Raw genomic sequence first — 16,921 nt, 5'->3', positions numbered from 1 at the left:
TTACATGCATATGAAAAAAAAAAAAAAAATCCAAAATTCTCATTAATCGCTATCGTACGCTTATGGAAAGATGTCCCGTACGATTGCTGCAGTCATCGCAGCGAAAGGTTTTACATCTTATTAAAGTAAGCGCCATGGCTGTTTGTTCTGCACGTTATGGTGTGTGCTGAAATACTCCAGAGTTTTGAGCTGTTACTCACGCTCCTCATTCTTTAGATCCATAATCTTTTCTAAAAACTTTATTCATACTTTTGCTGATGACAGTACTCGCTATTCTTCCTCATATTTCTATAATACTCAAATGATTGAAGCATCAAGTTCTTTCATTACCTAAGACAAATACTGATTTCCTTACTGCTCTCTCAAATGGGATGTACACAACTTGGTGAATCTGAAAGCTATTAAACTTCAGACCTATTCTATTAAGTGCAAGAAAGATCATACTTCATCCCCACTTATTTTGATAATGTTCCAAAATATCTTCAAGCTCTTTTCTCTGGATGACAGTCGCATCCAATTTATCGCGGCATAGGCATATTACATCAATAGTGCCAGCCTCTGAAAAACTATCCTTCATAATTCAAACCATTACATCTCGTCTTAATAGTTTCCTAACACTTCATAAATCTCAGATATCCAACTAACTTTAGAATATTTTTCTCACATTCGGGATGGTTCACTCAAACCTGCCATAAAATTTCTGGATGATATGAAGAGGACAGTCTGCTTAATAAGTATCCTGTCCCTCTCACATACTCCCTTCAGTTCTATTTCCCATAGGCACTCTCTGCACTATACATATTCTACAGGTACTTTCATGGATACTACTCCACTGAAAGGGCCAGTACCAATTCTCTACTTTCTTCTAATCATGTAAGAACTAGCGCATCCATACACTATCCAACTCCAAACATACCGAACTTCTTTCATTCCATCCACCTCTGTTCTTTTCAGTAATCTCCCTAAGACTGTTTTTCCCACTGAGTACAATCCCTGATGATAAGAAACATGAATAGATTACTTCTTTCTCATTAAGTGGTTAATAGGTCTTGTGACCTTTTATATTTGGGTCATTATTATTTTACTATTATTATGAGATTTTACTATTTTACTACTTATATAGGGAGGCTAGAAAACGCGCTCTTTTTCGAGGATATGTTTTTGCATTGGACTTTTGATGAGAACAGACGTATTATTTTATATTATGCCTGATTACAAGGTTTTTCAGGAATCTTACACTGCACTGGTGCTGACAGTATGATTCTTTAATTGCCTCAGTAGCACAATTGGAAGAACGATGGTACATTGCGCCCTTCGATTGGAAAAGACCCGAGTTCGATTCCCATCGTAACGGGAGGAATCTTTATATGGACTTTTTCAATTGAAGGTGAGTTAGCCAATCTCATACGGAGGTAGCAGGGTTTTTTCTCCCGAAATCTCGGGTTTTTCATCCCGCATACAGACAAACCGGCCCTTCAGAATAAACACAATTTTCAGACAAAAAATACTTGTGGTTGTGGGCGGTAGATGGCGCTGATTGGTAGTAGCGGTTCAGTAGTGGTGGAGATGGAGTTGTACAGTGGGTGTCCTCCCGCGATGAGTCTTCTGACTCCTTGGAGGTGTCACGAATAATAATAATAATATATGGCAAATATAGCGCCTCCATAACTCAGAGTATAGACGAAGCTCTTTGGTTGGAAAGACCTGGGTTCGATTCACGTCAGTGACGTGAGGAACATTTATCAGGTCTCTTTCGACGAAAGGTGAGTTAGCCGGTCTCATTATGGAGGTGGGGGGTTCAACTAGAAACTCGGGTTTTTCGTCCCCGAGAACAGGCAAACTGGCTCCATAAACACACACAGATTACAATCATGAATACGTCCCAGCCAATATGCTGGTCCCAAGCCCAGATAAAATTGGGGGAAGGGGTTGGGGAAAGGAATGGTGAAATACCCTATAAAAATCTCACCTGGAACACTGTGGGCAATGCGTAAAGTCACCTAGAGTCGGAAACGATGAACCCCCACCAACATAGGAGAAATATACGAATTCTGCACTAATTTAATCAAAGTACCTTCTTGGGGTCTAAGCTCCAACTGATGAGACCTGCATCCAAGAAGGTTGAAACCAGTAGTGATTCGTTTAATGCATAGCAAAGTATGCCAGAAAGGAAATGTGCCTTGCATTATGGGATACTAAAACAACTGTAGTGAAGTCGACAGCATCTATATACAGGTAGACTAGTTTGAAGATGGTACTACACCCAAACTTTGTTTGCTTACACTTGAGTAAACGGATTACACAAGAATATAATTTCTTGTTAAGTATAATAGTCAACTTGCAATTTTCTTATTTTATTTTATTTTTAAATTTACAAGCAAAACAAGCAAGAACAGTTTTTCGTTCACTTCTATGCATATAGTATCCAAGTAATCTTCATACTGCATGTTTTCATGTTACTTCTTAGATTTTGGTGAATGCCACTAGCTATACAATGGTATATATAATGGTACTTTATGCCCACCACTTAAATTAAGAGGTAATAGAATCAAGATTCACGTTATCAACTGAATAATGAAACTCCGGTTCGCCGACATAATGAGTTACCCGGGTAATAACTGAAATTTGTATTAAATTTCAATATTAAAATAGCCGAGGCGAAAATATTTATAGCACTTCACTTTGAAAGACAATATGTAAAATCCGATCAAAACCAACAACACATTTACAATTATAAATAATAAATTACATGATAACCATAGTAATTAACTTCAATGAAATAAAAGTACAGATATTTCGTACCGAAATTAACAGTACATTATCAGTGTAGACAAGAAGCAATTCAAAGGAATGGAATGCAAAGATTAGACATTTACAATTAGCCAAAAAAAAAAAAAAAAAAAAAAAAAAAAAAAAAAACACTCTTTCAATAACGTGTGCACAAGTTATTATGACGAGACACCTCCAAGGAGTCATCAAGAAGGGCATTCTACACAACTCCCTCCCGCGACACACTACGCCATCTACCGCGTACTACAACTATTATTATTATTTTATCTGTAAACTGCGTGTTCTCATGGTCGATTTGCCTGTATGCGGGAAGAAAAACTCAAGTTTCTTGTAAAAAACAACAAAACCCTACTACCTCCGTGTGAGATTGGATAACTCACCTTCAATTGAAAATGTCCACACAGATTCCTGTCGTCACAACGTGAATTGAACCTAATCTTTTCCAATCAAAGCACAATGATCCATTGACTTTCCAATTGCGCTATGGATTTATCTTAATTATTTTCTTTCGATAACTGTTGGAAAATCACAATAAAAAAGTCATTGTTATCATTTGAAATTAGATAAAAGGAACTAAAGCAAAGAAGCCGCATATATTTAAACTGCACGTGCAGTTTAAATATATTTAAATACTCTAGCCAGTTTGTGTTTTGTGGTATGAAAAACCCTATGTTCCGGAAGGAAACGACTTCCACCACTGTATGAGATCGGCTAACTTACTTTCAATTAAAAAGCGCTTATAAAGATTATTCGCATCTTACACGAATTATTATTAAACGGGTATTTCCATGCAGCCAGAAGACTTCATCGCAGGAGACCCTATACTGACACACTAGCCATTATTCACACAATACTATCACACCTCTCCTTAAACTCATTCTCACAGTCACCTCTGGTAAACCTATTCCACCCTCCAAGCAAAAAATCTAGTCCTAACAATCTCCACACTCTTGCACAGTTTCCAGGATTAACCCTCGTTCTTTCCCATCCTGCACTGTACCAAAAAAGTCTGTGTCAATCCTATAAAACCCCTTTAATAACTTATATGCTATTGGCCTAAGATTTTCTTTAGGTGTGAGATAAATTTCATCACCCGGTGTGAAACCACCTTCCCGCTTATTAGAAGCCCGTGGCTTGAAAAAATTCCATTCTATGTTGGTCTCCAAAGTAAGGTTTATAAAATATATATAAAATTGCTAAAAATAGTGGACGAAATGCTTATCCCACTCACGATACAAAATTGCAAATAACCGTTCGTGGGTGTGCAACAAAAAAAAAAAAAAAAATCCACTATTTTTCGACAGTTTTTGAAGCTCACAGATCTTCAATCTATGATAGGGAGCATTCTATAGACGTGCCACAATCTTTGTCACTCAAATCTGAATCCTCTTCACCAAGGAACCCAGGCGAAATCTGAGCGCAGTAGTCCTGATGAGACTTCTTTATCAGTCTTATAAAGAGAAACAACTTCCCTCTCACTGCTTGTCAATGTTTTCTTCACTGTTTTATTTCAACAGCCACGAAATCTGATATGCTGTGTTGGTCACTTTTACAATATGTCCTCTAAACTTCTACTCACTATCCACAAGCACCCCCCCCCCCTCCATGTCCCTGGTCTCATCAAATTCCTGCCGTTCAGTTATCACTTTACACTTAGCCAAGTTAAATTGGTAGCCATTTATTTTTGCCCACATCGCCAGCTTATTTAAGTCAGCCTGCATGATCGCCTTCATTGACTATGCACAGAACTTGATAGTTCCTATATTTCCAATTGATTATAACTAAACTCAGGCAGAGGGACTACTATACTGTACTTGGAAATTATATGCACTGACTGCTAGCCTGACGAATCCGCTGATTTCCAAGTATAACCTGATCCTATATCAATAATTATTTCGTGTTTTATTTTTTTAAAATTTTATTTATATTTTATTTTATTTATTATTTATTTTTTGCAAACAAATGTTTATTCCCCGCCCCCATTCCTGATGAATACACACTGAAAATAATGAACACAAACACTGAAGGCAAATTTAAAAAAAAAAAAAAAAAACGCCGAAAATCCGTATGTTTATTTCTCCCATAATCAACGAAAATAAGACATTTTTGAGTATACAGTACTGTACGACTAATACTGGGAAACTGAAAACCAATAACTATTTATATTAAAAAAATACAAAAAACAAATGAGCCGGTAAATTTAAAAAAAAAAAAAAAAAAACGCCGAAAATCCGTATGTTTATTTCTCCCATAATCAACGAAAATAAGAAATTTTTGAGTATACAATACTGTACGACTAATACTGGGAAACTGAAAACCAACAACTATTTATATTAAAAAAATACAAAAAACAAATGAGCCGGCGTGTTTGATCACGTGCATTGCAAGACAGTAATATTGACAGGTGGGAGAATTTGAGATTTGGAACTTAGGAAGTAATATTGCTAACTCTCAGTAAGTATATTCAGAATGTGATATTAGGTTATACACTTAAGTATATAAGCTAACAAAATAAATACAGTCTACGTACGCATATATTACGATAATAAAATATAAAGGGTGGAAACAGTCATGAAGTATTGAAACAGTTCGAGTGCAGTGGGAGTGGCAAATGCTTAACGAATGGTTCAACGAAGTTGTTTATCAGACGATTAAGAACCTGTCATAAACATTTTAAGCACATATGCACATTAACGAAATTAGTGTGCTTGTTTGTTATAAATAATTCTTTGGCATGAATAATATGAATACCGTAAATCAATGGTAGAACGGAGGTGTACTTTTAAAATGTGAAGCATTAATAATATCTCTTTACCAGGCGGGAACAGTCCATTTCATAAATTTAAATGGAAAGTGAAATAAAGTAGATTATTTTTTCAGTAAAAGGTTCTGCTTCCCCTTCCCTCCAATGGAAAATTTTAACAGACATGTTCAAGATTGATTATTAAAAAAAAAAAAAATAAAAATAAAAAAAAACATTATTATTATTATCTGATCTTCTATTAACGTTAGAGAAAAGAAGAAGAAATCTGAACTATTACATTTTTGGCGGCAATTGCTGTTACTAAATCCACATGTAACCTAAAGGCATACAAATAATGAAGTACTATTGAAAGTTTCTTCACTCGGTTATAAATTAAATTAAAGATGCCAAGAAATTATATTCTCGTTTAATCCTTTATTCAAGTGTAAGCAAAGTTTGCGCATGAAATATCTCCAAAACTGGCTGCATACTGGTTTCGCCCAATAAATGTCGAAACCGGTCTGGGTAGCGGCTCAATCCCATAATGTATAGCATTATACACACCCAAAAAAGATGTGTGATTTGCATTATGGGATATAAACCAAATACAAGCAGCCTAGTCGTGAAGATATTTTATGTGCATGTTTGCTTACACTTGGATAAAGGATTAAACAAGAATATAATTATGGGCATCTTTAATTTAAATGAGGTGCTATCCTTAAAATGAAATATATATATATATATATATATATATATAAATTGAAGTATTGTCTTAAGTTCTGTTTTGATGAGAATGGATTATACCTTTAAGTTACTGCCTATGGGAGAGAAAAAATGCTCTTAGTCATCCTGGATGGTTAGGATGATCAAACTAAACTATTTTCTTACTCATTTATCTTAATGATTAAACACATTTTCCATAGATATATACTCTATATTTAAGTTGTAAATCAGCAATTAGAGTGGAAGGAAAATACAGAAAAATGATTTGATGTAAAATCAGGAGTAAAGCACGGATGTACATTATAAAAGAAAGTGAAATTAGGTCTGATATTAGAATTATAGATGTCCAGCATAACTCTTTGCTGATGATGTTATGCTCCTAAACACATCTAGTGCAAATCTCCAGGATTCTCTAACTAAATTGAATAACAGCTGTAATAAATTTGGCATGAAAATCAGCAATAAAAAGACCAAATCTATGAAAATAAGTAAAAACATTGAGCATATCAACTGCATTCTGAATGGAGAACCTGAAAACAAGTAAAATATTTCAGTTTATAGTGAAGATGGCAAATTAAATCTGGAAATAGACAACAGAATAAAGAGCTGGTATGGTGGGTAGTTCAGCTGAATACATTTATATGAAATAAGAGAGAAATTAGCCAAACACCAAACTAGGTTTCCTAGGTACTAAGGGGATAAAGAAGTGGAAAGCAGCATGTGTTGAAGCAGTGAGTACATCTAGTGTGAATGAGTTTAAGAGAAGATATGACAGCTGGTGTCGCTGATGTGTGGCCTTCCTTGACTCCCTAGAGATGTGATGATGATAATAATAACCTCATCCACAGAGCTTCTGTAGCTCAGTTGTTTTTGACAATGTACTTTACATGAAAAAACCTGAGGTCAAATCCTACCCATGATGCAAAGAATCTTTATCTAGGGCTTTTCAGTTGAAAGAGATCACTAATCTGGTTTAGATACTTACCCATTGTTTATCACTCATGCTGAAGTTTAATGAAGAAAATAGACATCATCATCATTAAATTCCTGACATGTACCCTCAAAGGGTGTACAGGATATGATAGTACTACATGAAAAATTTACATCATTACTAACTTCCCATCTACAATTTTCCTCCAAATCAATCTGTTACTTGTCAAGACTCCAACATTATCAGATCTTATATTTCTATCGTCTAAGGCACTTTGTATACCGTATCAATCCACCTATATCTTGGTCTTCCTCTGGGCCGTTTTCCTCCCAACCTGGCAGAGAACACTTGTTTTGCTAATCTTTTCTCGCCCATTCTGTCTAAGTGACCATACCACCTGAGATTATCTCTCCTAACGCATTCCTGGATGCTGACAATGTTAAGTTCTTTCCTAATATCCTCATTTTTAATATGATATTGCCATTGATGCCATTTGTTCACACCTCTAATCTTTCTCAGGGCTCTCATATCTGCAGTCTCTAGTCTTTGGCCAAGTGTTTTACTTCTGACCCAGCTCTCAGATCCATAAGTTAAAACTGGTTTGAAGACTGTCTTGTATACAGCTAATTTAGTGTTCTGACTAATTTCTCTCTTATTCCATATGAATTTATTCAGTTGACTTCCTACAATACAGGCTTTGTTGATTCTGTTGTCTATTTCCATATTTAATTTACCATCTCAACTAAAAATCGTGCCTAAGTAGCTGATATGTTTTAGTTGTTCCACAGGTTCTCCGTTCAAAACACAGTTGACATTTTCAACGATTCTACCTATTTTCATTGTCTTTGTCTTTTTATTGCTCACCTTCATACCATATCTATTACAATAGCTATTGAATATAGTCGGAGAATCTTGCAAACTTGTAGCAGATTTATTTAGAAGTATAACATCATCTGCATAAAGCAAAGAGTTGACATTAACATCTCCAATTCTGCTATCATGTTTAATACCACTTTCCTTTATAATGTGATCCATATAGATAATGAATAACAGAGGGGATAATGTACATCCTTGTCTCACACTAGTTTTAACATTAAACCATCTTCCTGTACTTCCTTCAGTTCTAACTGCTGACTTGCAACTGAAATAAAGACTAAGTACTGTTTGATATAATGCCCCATTGACACCATATAACTGTAGCGTATTGAATAGCTTCTCTCTCTTGGCACCTTGTCATATGCCTTTTCCAGATCGACAAAACTTAAATACAGATCCATGTTATATTCCCATTCATTCTCAACTATTTGTTGTAAAGTGAAGATCTGATCCTGACTGCCTCTATTTGGCCTGAATCCTGCTTGTTCTTCACCAAGCTTTTCTTCCACAATTCTTCTTAACTGTTTATCAAGTATACTTTTGCATAAATCTTGCCCAGAACACTCAGTAGGGAAATACCTCTGTAATTCTCACATGCAGTTTTATTTCCCTTTTTATATATGGGTACTATGAGAGCTCTACTCCAATCATCGGGAATTCGTCCCTCTGTCCAGGCTTTCTGAACTATGCAGTGCAGCCACTGTAAGACTTTTATACCACCATACTTCAGCATTTCTGGTCGAATATCATCTACTCCTGCTGCCTTTGCACATTTCAAGCCTTTGATGGCTTTTTCTACTTCAAGTATGGATATGTATTCCTGACTGTAGGCCTGTTGAGTGTTTTTTACCACTCTGCTATCATTGCTTGTTTCATTTAGCAATTTTTTGAAGTAATTACTCCATACTTCAAGGAAATCTTTCTCTCCCGTTTTCATGTCATGTTTATCATCTCTAACTCCTTTTACAGCAGTCTTTCCTCCAGAATATTTTGCCACCTTCTTGATATTTATTTTCAATGTTCTTGCCAAAGTCCTCCCATGACTTTTGTTTAGCTAGTTTTACACACTGTTTAGCTTTCTTACATTTGTTTCTGTATTCTCTAAGAGCACAAGCTGACTTATTTGCCAGGAACTTTTGATATGCGTTCTTCTTTTCCTTCACTGCCTCTTTAACTTCCTGTTTCCACCATGGAGTCCTGATTTTTCTATCCTAGCAGACAACCTCACCTCATGCCTCTCTGGCTGAATCAATCAGGGTTTTCTTTAAGGTTTGCCACTGAATCTCCAAGCTATGGTTCTTGTTTTCAAACTCTTTCATATTTTCTTCAATAATCTTTGTGTATTTTAGTCTACAGTTCACATCTGAGAGCTGCTCAACTTTTATTCGCTTTAAGACTTTCTTACATGTCATTCTATTCAATATGAAATTCAATTTTATCCTGCTCAAGACTAAATAGTGATCACTTCCAATTTCAAATCCTCCAGAGAGAAAACACCACCATCAACAATAACATAGTCAATGGGACTTTTCTTATTCCTTGCCTCTTCTCTCCATGTGAATTTGTGCACATTTTTATGTTGGAACATGGTGTTAGTAATAACCAGTCCATGTCCTGAGCAGAAATCCAACAGGTATTTGCCATTATTATTAGCTTTACTCTTTTCTCCAAATTTTCCCCAAATATTTTTGTATGTCTGATAATCATTTCCTACTCTGCTATTTAGATCCCCAACAAGGACCAACTTTTCTTTTTTCATTGTGTCAGTAGCTTTCTCTAGAGCCTCAAAAAATTCCTCCACTTCTACCTTAGTAGAGTCTTCTGTAGGACCATAGGCACAAATAAGTCTCATTGTCCAGTTCCCATTCTGATATTTGCCCACATCACTTGAGATTGCGTGCCATTCAAGAAAATTAGCCTCGTATTTAGTGTTGAATACTATGGCTACTCCTTCTTTTCCTTGATTGTCATTGCCTGAATATAACATTTTGTATTTATTGCTCAGAAAGATCTCGCTAGTTTTTGTCTTTTTTGTTTCACTCACCCCTATTATGTCGATCTGATACTTATCTAATTCCTCAGCTAGCTCCATTTCTTTGCCATTCAGGCTTCTTATGTTGACACTACTGATCTTTAACTCTGATGATGTTGAGTTGGGGTGTGCTTTCAGATTTGTTTCAGTAGCTGACTTTTCGCTGTTTGCCCTGGTTCCCTAACGAAAACAACGGGGACCTTGTTTAACCGGGCGATGCCGCATCTGTAATGAAATTTTGTCATGTTGTACCATCATTTTATATATTGGTTTAAGCCAATAGGAATACAATTTGGTCGGATAAATCCCAAATTTCTGGCCCATCCTCGTTCATTCATATTCCAGATAGATATCCAACAGGATGCACCACGAGAAGGTGAGGATTGGACATTAGGTCAGAAGCCCTGGTTGGTTCTCCGCATTCCTTTAAAGGCCATGTTGAGGTCTCCTCTCAGTTATACAGTTTTGACCCTTAAGCACCCCTCTGAAGATAATTATTAAATTTATTTAGCTAATAAATTATTATGCCAATATTTTGCATTGGTCACCTAGGTCACAAAGTGTGTATGCACATTATCAAATTTATTTAGATATGGCGAATGTTCTAATACACTGGCAGACTCTAGAAATCATCTCTCCAATTTGTATTTGCACCTATAAAAGAGAACTGCTGTTCGAATGGATCCAGTGAGTTGTATCTATGAAGTGGTGCAGGTAATGGATAGTTTTTGTGTTCCTCCATACGAATATTATTGGTTCTTCCTCTTCATCAAAAATAGGAAAGTTTGCAGAAGCAAAAGATGCTGTATATCCTAGAATTGTCTAAACGATGAAGAGGTTCTTTTAGTGAACAGATAACTGTTGGTATGGCTTGAAGGCAGTCTGTATGTTGATTAAAAAAAATCACAGAGGCTGCAGAGGTTTCTTTCTTTTAACCTCACAACTAATTCACTCACTTTCTTCCTCTGACATAGCAGATTAATTCAGGTTTAGCAAGAATTTAGGCTATTTTGTGGGCAAGGAAATACGTATTTATAAATACAAATATTTTAAACTAATACTTAAATTATAAATGATACTATATTTAAACCATCAAACGACAATGTTGGTTTGAATGTGGTTTTTCTATAAAACTCCACACTATTTTGTATGATTGTTAAAGAATTGGCTGTTTTTACCAACTAACCTAAACTTAACTGGGCTGATGGATATACTTACATGTGTAATAATAATCTTTTTTTCTATCTAGATAGAAAATCTCTAAGACAAATCTGTAATACTGCAGCATTCATTGTTGTTGTTGTTATTTCCTCATCTAATACTACATATACTGGCTACTGAATTAGAAACTTATTCATCAGTGATTTCTGTACATTCATGCATCTGCCAGTACCAATCATCTTCAATTCCCTGTGCACAGTACGGTGAGATATGGGTCAGGAACAGCCATCATTAAATGCTTCGGTCAATTGCTGCACACAGGAAGCTCTGTTTGTCTATAAACCTTTTGAAATGACAGCGATCTTGTTCGTGAACAAGACTTCTTAGGACCACAGTTATGCCTCTTGGACAGGCCATATAGGTTATTTTTCCACTGATTAAACACCCAGAAGATTGAAAGAGTTGCAATTATTCCTCCAAGATATAAACTGTGTTACTGGTTTTTGATTGAAGAAAATAGAAAATTCAAACCAGATTTAGACTTCCTCCTTGCTTTGATCAACACGATGCAAAGGATTTTGCGACAGTTCAACAAGATGACCAGAATCTGAAATACTGTATGGGCCTTGCATATATTCCAAGTAGATGGGAACAGCTTCTATCTCTTAAATGACATAGCACATCTGAACGAACGTTACACACATTGCTACTAAACTATAATAAAAAAACAAATGGCACATAAGAAACAATCATATATATGTATACATAAATGTATTTTATAGTCATAGTTCCAATATGAAACAATAATTCTGCTCTATAAATTCTTCATATGGGATGGGATGGGATAAATCATTTCCCTTCACATGACACTTTTCTATGCTCCCCAGTCTTTGGACATGCAACTAAACTAATGGTAGCTCTGTTGCTAGAAAACAAAATACCTGTGATAAAGGTGCTACTGTTATGAAGACAAGATTTATCTTGGCTACAGACTGCATAGCCTTAATGTTACAAAGCAACTGTGAGTCAAGCTGTAGCACTTTAACACCTTAAATCAAAATAATTTGCAGAGAATATCATCCCAATAATACTTCTCTGATGCATCATTGCCAATCCCTTTGCTGAAAGCTATCCCGCATGCAGTTTTTCAAGTTATAATGATGTGCTTCTGTCACTGCACACTTTACATCTCTGGTGGCCTCCACATGTTCATTATCCTTGCTACATCACCTTTCGATTTAGCTTATAAATGTAACTGGAGTAATTAGATGCAGTTTGATTCGCTTTCTGATCTCTCTCTTTGTTCTTATAATACATAACTATTATTGGAAGATGAGTTGGACATGAACTATCCACCTCTGGGCAAACTCTTGACCTAATAGTTAAATGTGGTTGGCTGTTCAAAAAATTCATACATCACTAAGAATAAAGCTTCAGATCAGCTATCTTACTTGCTAATAGAGAACTGACCATGGAGAGATTGTTTCTAGAATCTGCTACATCATTACAGCATTCACCAAATCTGAATAATTTGGGCCATCTCACTTTATCCCAAAATATGCAAGATCATTATTTGAGCCCTTCGGCAAGTTTCCATCACTGCACCCATGGAGAGACCAGTTAGGACTGTAAGATGCTGCTTTTTCTAGTCTACCTGTGTTTGCCTTCCTGCTAGTGCACTTGCATGCCTGCCTATGCTTAGTTGTATTTCTTTGTTCTCATGAAAGATGCTTTGGTGATGAAGGCAAAATACTGTATAGTAATTTATTAGAAAAATAAATCGTTATTAAATTATCCCTACACGAGTTTTCTCTCATAAAACTTTCTCTATTTAAATAGGAGTTTTCTCTGTTAAACTTCACCATGAATTGAAAATGAGTTAGCTAGTCTCATACGGAAGTGCAGGTTTTCGCTCCTGAAAATTCTGGTTTATTTCGGATGAAATCAGCAAACCAAGGCTGGAAGAACAGATACAATTGATAGTAATAATACACTATGCAGATATGATTAAACACATTATTAGAGCATCAATTAAATTTTGTAAAGATGCCAAGTCAGCCATAACTGGACACTGAGCCTAAAACACCAGGGAAAACGGGAATCCCATGAATGAGAGGTTATTCAACCTCTCATTGTTATTATTTTACAGCATCTCCATGGAGTCCGGAGATTCATCGCAGGAGAATCCTATCATAACTTTCCTAGAATCCATTCACTGTCAGAGAACTTGCAACCAATTCCGGCAATTCATTTCACTCACTCACCACTCTCCATGCAAAAAATCTGGTCCTCACACCTCTATTAACCACACTTTTACACAACTTCTATGGATGGCCCCTAGTTCTCTATTTGTCATATATTGAAAAAAAATTTCACTTGCATCAATTTTATAAAGCCCCTTTAATATCTTAAAAGTTTCTATCATGTCTCCTCTTTTTTGCCTGTTGACTAAATTTTGTAACCCACAAACCTCAACCTGTCCTCGTAGGGAGTATTTCACAGACCTGCCACCAACTTGGTCACTCATCTCTGAATCCTCTCGACCACCTTCTGGTCCCCAAGAAACTCAGGTGACCAAATCTGTGTGCAGTAGTCAAGATGTGACCTTATAAAGAGGGATAATAACTTCCTTATCTTTTCTTGTTAGGGTGTTTTTCAACATCCAAGTAATCCTATTTTACCAACTTTTGTAATATGCCCTCTGAACTTCAACTCTTTGTCCACCATTATCCCCAAGTCCCTAGCCTCATCAATTTCCTGTGATTCAATAACATTAATATGATACTCCATATGCAACCTTTTAAACCTATAGTGCATAATCTTACATTTTGCTACATTAAATTGACAATCATTATCCTTTGCCTACAATGCCAATTTATTTAAATCATCCTGCAGGATTTCTACACCTTTATCAACTATTGCTCTCCCCAGTTTTGCATCATCAGCAGCAGACAACTGAATATCCCCTCTTAAATCTTTCCCTATGTCATTGATATACAAATTAAAGAGCAGTGGCTCCTAGTACCAAACCCTGAGGTACTCCATTAGCCACCACCATTCTCCTAGATTCCACTCCACCATATACTACTCTCTGGTGTCTGTCAGCCATCCAGCTACTAGCCTCATATCCATTCCCAGTCTCTCCAGTTTTTTGTAATAGTTTTTTCTGTGGTATTCTGTCGCATGCCTTGGCAAAGTCGAGCAGTATCATGGTGTAGCCATTATCCAATTATGCTGTTACTTTATTATAAGATGTGAATAAGTTACTACTCTTTACAAAGCCATGTTGCCCAGTATAGAGTATCACATCCCTATCCACCCACTGTTGTATTTTACCTTTCACCAACTTCTCAAATACTTTAACAACCACTCCTGATATATTAATTGGTCTGTACTTTGCTACTTCTGTCTTGGAGCCACATATGCAATGGTACTATTTTACCCTCTCGCCACTCTCTTGGAACCCTGCCAGAGCTGACTTAGATTCAACAACTTCGTCAGAGGCAATGCCAGTTCTCTTCACATATATTTTTTAATATTCTGAACATATTATGCATTTTACATACATATTACACATATTTTACATATATTTACATATTATGCATTAAATAGGCTGAACATAGTATGTCAGTATTGTATAGGCATAAAGGTGAGGAGGAAGAAACTTGTTAATGGATTTAAAAACCTTAGATTGTACACTTTCGGAAATACTTAACAGGGAAGATTGTTCCAAAAGACAGCACTAGAAAGAAAGAGTGACATGAAAAATTTCTTCCAAGTTTTTAGCAAATTTAGATGAAGTGTCCATGGAAATATTTGTAGAAAATGCAAACAGCAGAAACCTAACATCTCTGTAAAAGATGGAGTGAACTAGTGAGAGATGGTCATTAATCAATCTAACTGCTCTTTTCTGTACTGAGTCAAGTATTTTTGCGAGCAGCACCACAAATGTGAGAATGGTATTACATAGTTGGATAGACTTCTGATATGTGCAGAGTTAAGAATTCAGAGAGGTTATTTCTAGAATCTGCCACAGCATTCACCAAACCTGAAACTTAAAAGTAGTGCATTGAAAGAGAAAACCTAATTTTTTTGGTGTAAGAGGTAATGTTTGTGGTATGTTATGCCAAGAAAGATTTTTGATGTTAGAGTAAGAGAAATCTCGTTTTTTCTAGAGCAGGGGCGGCAACATTCAACTTTTATTTTTAATAATCGGGCCGCAAGCGTTTAATTAAGCAAAAATAGTGAGTGAAAAAAATACTTAAGTTATCAATTTTTATATCGATTTTAAAAAACACAGTTGACTCTGTGTTTTCTGTGTTTTCACTGCGTTACATTTCAAACCGTAAAAAAATACTTAAGTTATCAATTTTTATATCAATTTTAAAAAACACAGTTGACTGTGTTTTTTAAAATTGATCACAAAGTATAGGTATAAAATTATTTTTCATTTATTATTCATATTATAAAATGTATTATTTAAATAATTCAACATACGGGCCACATGCCAGGTAAGTATGGTCAATGTTTTATGGGCTGCCAAAAATGCACGTTTGACTCCTGATCTAGAGATTTAGATATTGCAGAAAGTTAAGACTGGAAGAAAATGGTTCATTTTTAGAAAAAACAAAACAGGATTGTGTTTTACTAGTGTCATAACTGACACTAGTAAAACACAATCCTGTGTTTAAATAGGAGTTTTCAGATCACAAGGTTATCAGAGCTCCATTGAAGAAAAGCTTCAAGATCAGAATTATGATAGTAGAAGTTGATATTCTGGAAGTTTTGCTGATATATACATTGAGGACTTGTCAAATGATTTTTCTCAGACTTGTAACAGTATTTGCTTTGAAGTGGCTAAGTTTTTTTTTTTTTTTTCAAAATAAAAGCACCTCCACCTAAACCTTACCTTACATTTCTTGAACTAAAAGTTGCTTTTAAGTCCTTAAAATGTAACAAAAATCTTATTCCCAAGCCAAGACTGTTGTAATACAGAATAGATGAGAATACTGTATGAAGATATCCTTATTGCTTATTGACTACTTTACTTCTTGACTCCTTTCTTCTTATCCCACTGTTAATCATATTAATAAATTCAGTAATTTTACTGATTAATTTTTGAAATTATGGATTCTACAACCGTGTTAGAATAACTCTTTTTATTATCCTGACATTTCGATCTTCATATCAAGGTCATCATCTGGAGCATACATAAATATACAAGACAAGCTGCGTTACATTTCAAACCGTAAGCTAGAGAAACAATGATTTGATCACATGCTACTCACTGGCATGACCTCTAGTGAAAAAAAAAAAAAATTACATCAAACTAATTTAATTTTTGATTACATGAATAAATATTCTTGCTTACAGCTGGTTTACCTTCCAGTAACGGTGATGTCCTATTTCTGTTATTACAATTGTTATTTTTGATTTAAAAAATAAATAAATAAATAAATAAAAAATTATTTATATATTACAACATGAATAAACTTTCTTATAGATTTTTTTTTTTTCTCCATAACAGTGATCTCCTATTTCTCAGTATTAAAGTTATTATGGATTTAGGATCCTGGATTTTCTTGAGTCCTGTTTATAGTTGTTCTTAGAGAGGAAAGATTCATGGGACGAATATATGCCTTCCATATATATGGGATTTTTAGAC

General features: G+C 35.3%; 1 protein-coding gene across 2 annotated transcripts in view; it reads left to right on the top strand.

Moving 5' to 3' along the window:
• The first annotated feature begins 5,135 nt into the window (after positions 1 to 5,135).
• Positions 5,136 to 16,921, top strand: part of capt (adenylyl cyclase-associated protein 1) — a 257,904-nt gene continuing 246,118 nt past the window's right edge. For both annotated transcript variants that reach the window (XM_090404789.1, XM_090404784.1), the window contains exon 1: positions 5,136 to 5,244. The gene's annotated coding sequence lies outside the window, so the exon portion shown is untranslated. The remainder of the gene's footprint in view (positions 5,245 to 16,921) is intronic.

This window comes from Typopeltis vanoorti, chromosome 15 (genome assembly GCF_054136105.1).
Source record: "Typopeltis vanoorti isolate ZY-2024b chromosome 15, IOZ_Tvanoo_1.0, whole genome shotgun sequence".
NCBI classification, from domain to species: Eukaryota; Metazoa; Arthropoda; class Arachnida; order Uropygi; family Thelyphonidae; genus Typopeltis; species Typopeltis vanoorti.
Note: the sequence above shows the minus strand (reverse complement) of the source record. Positions and strands in the feature narration are given on the sequence as shown.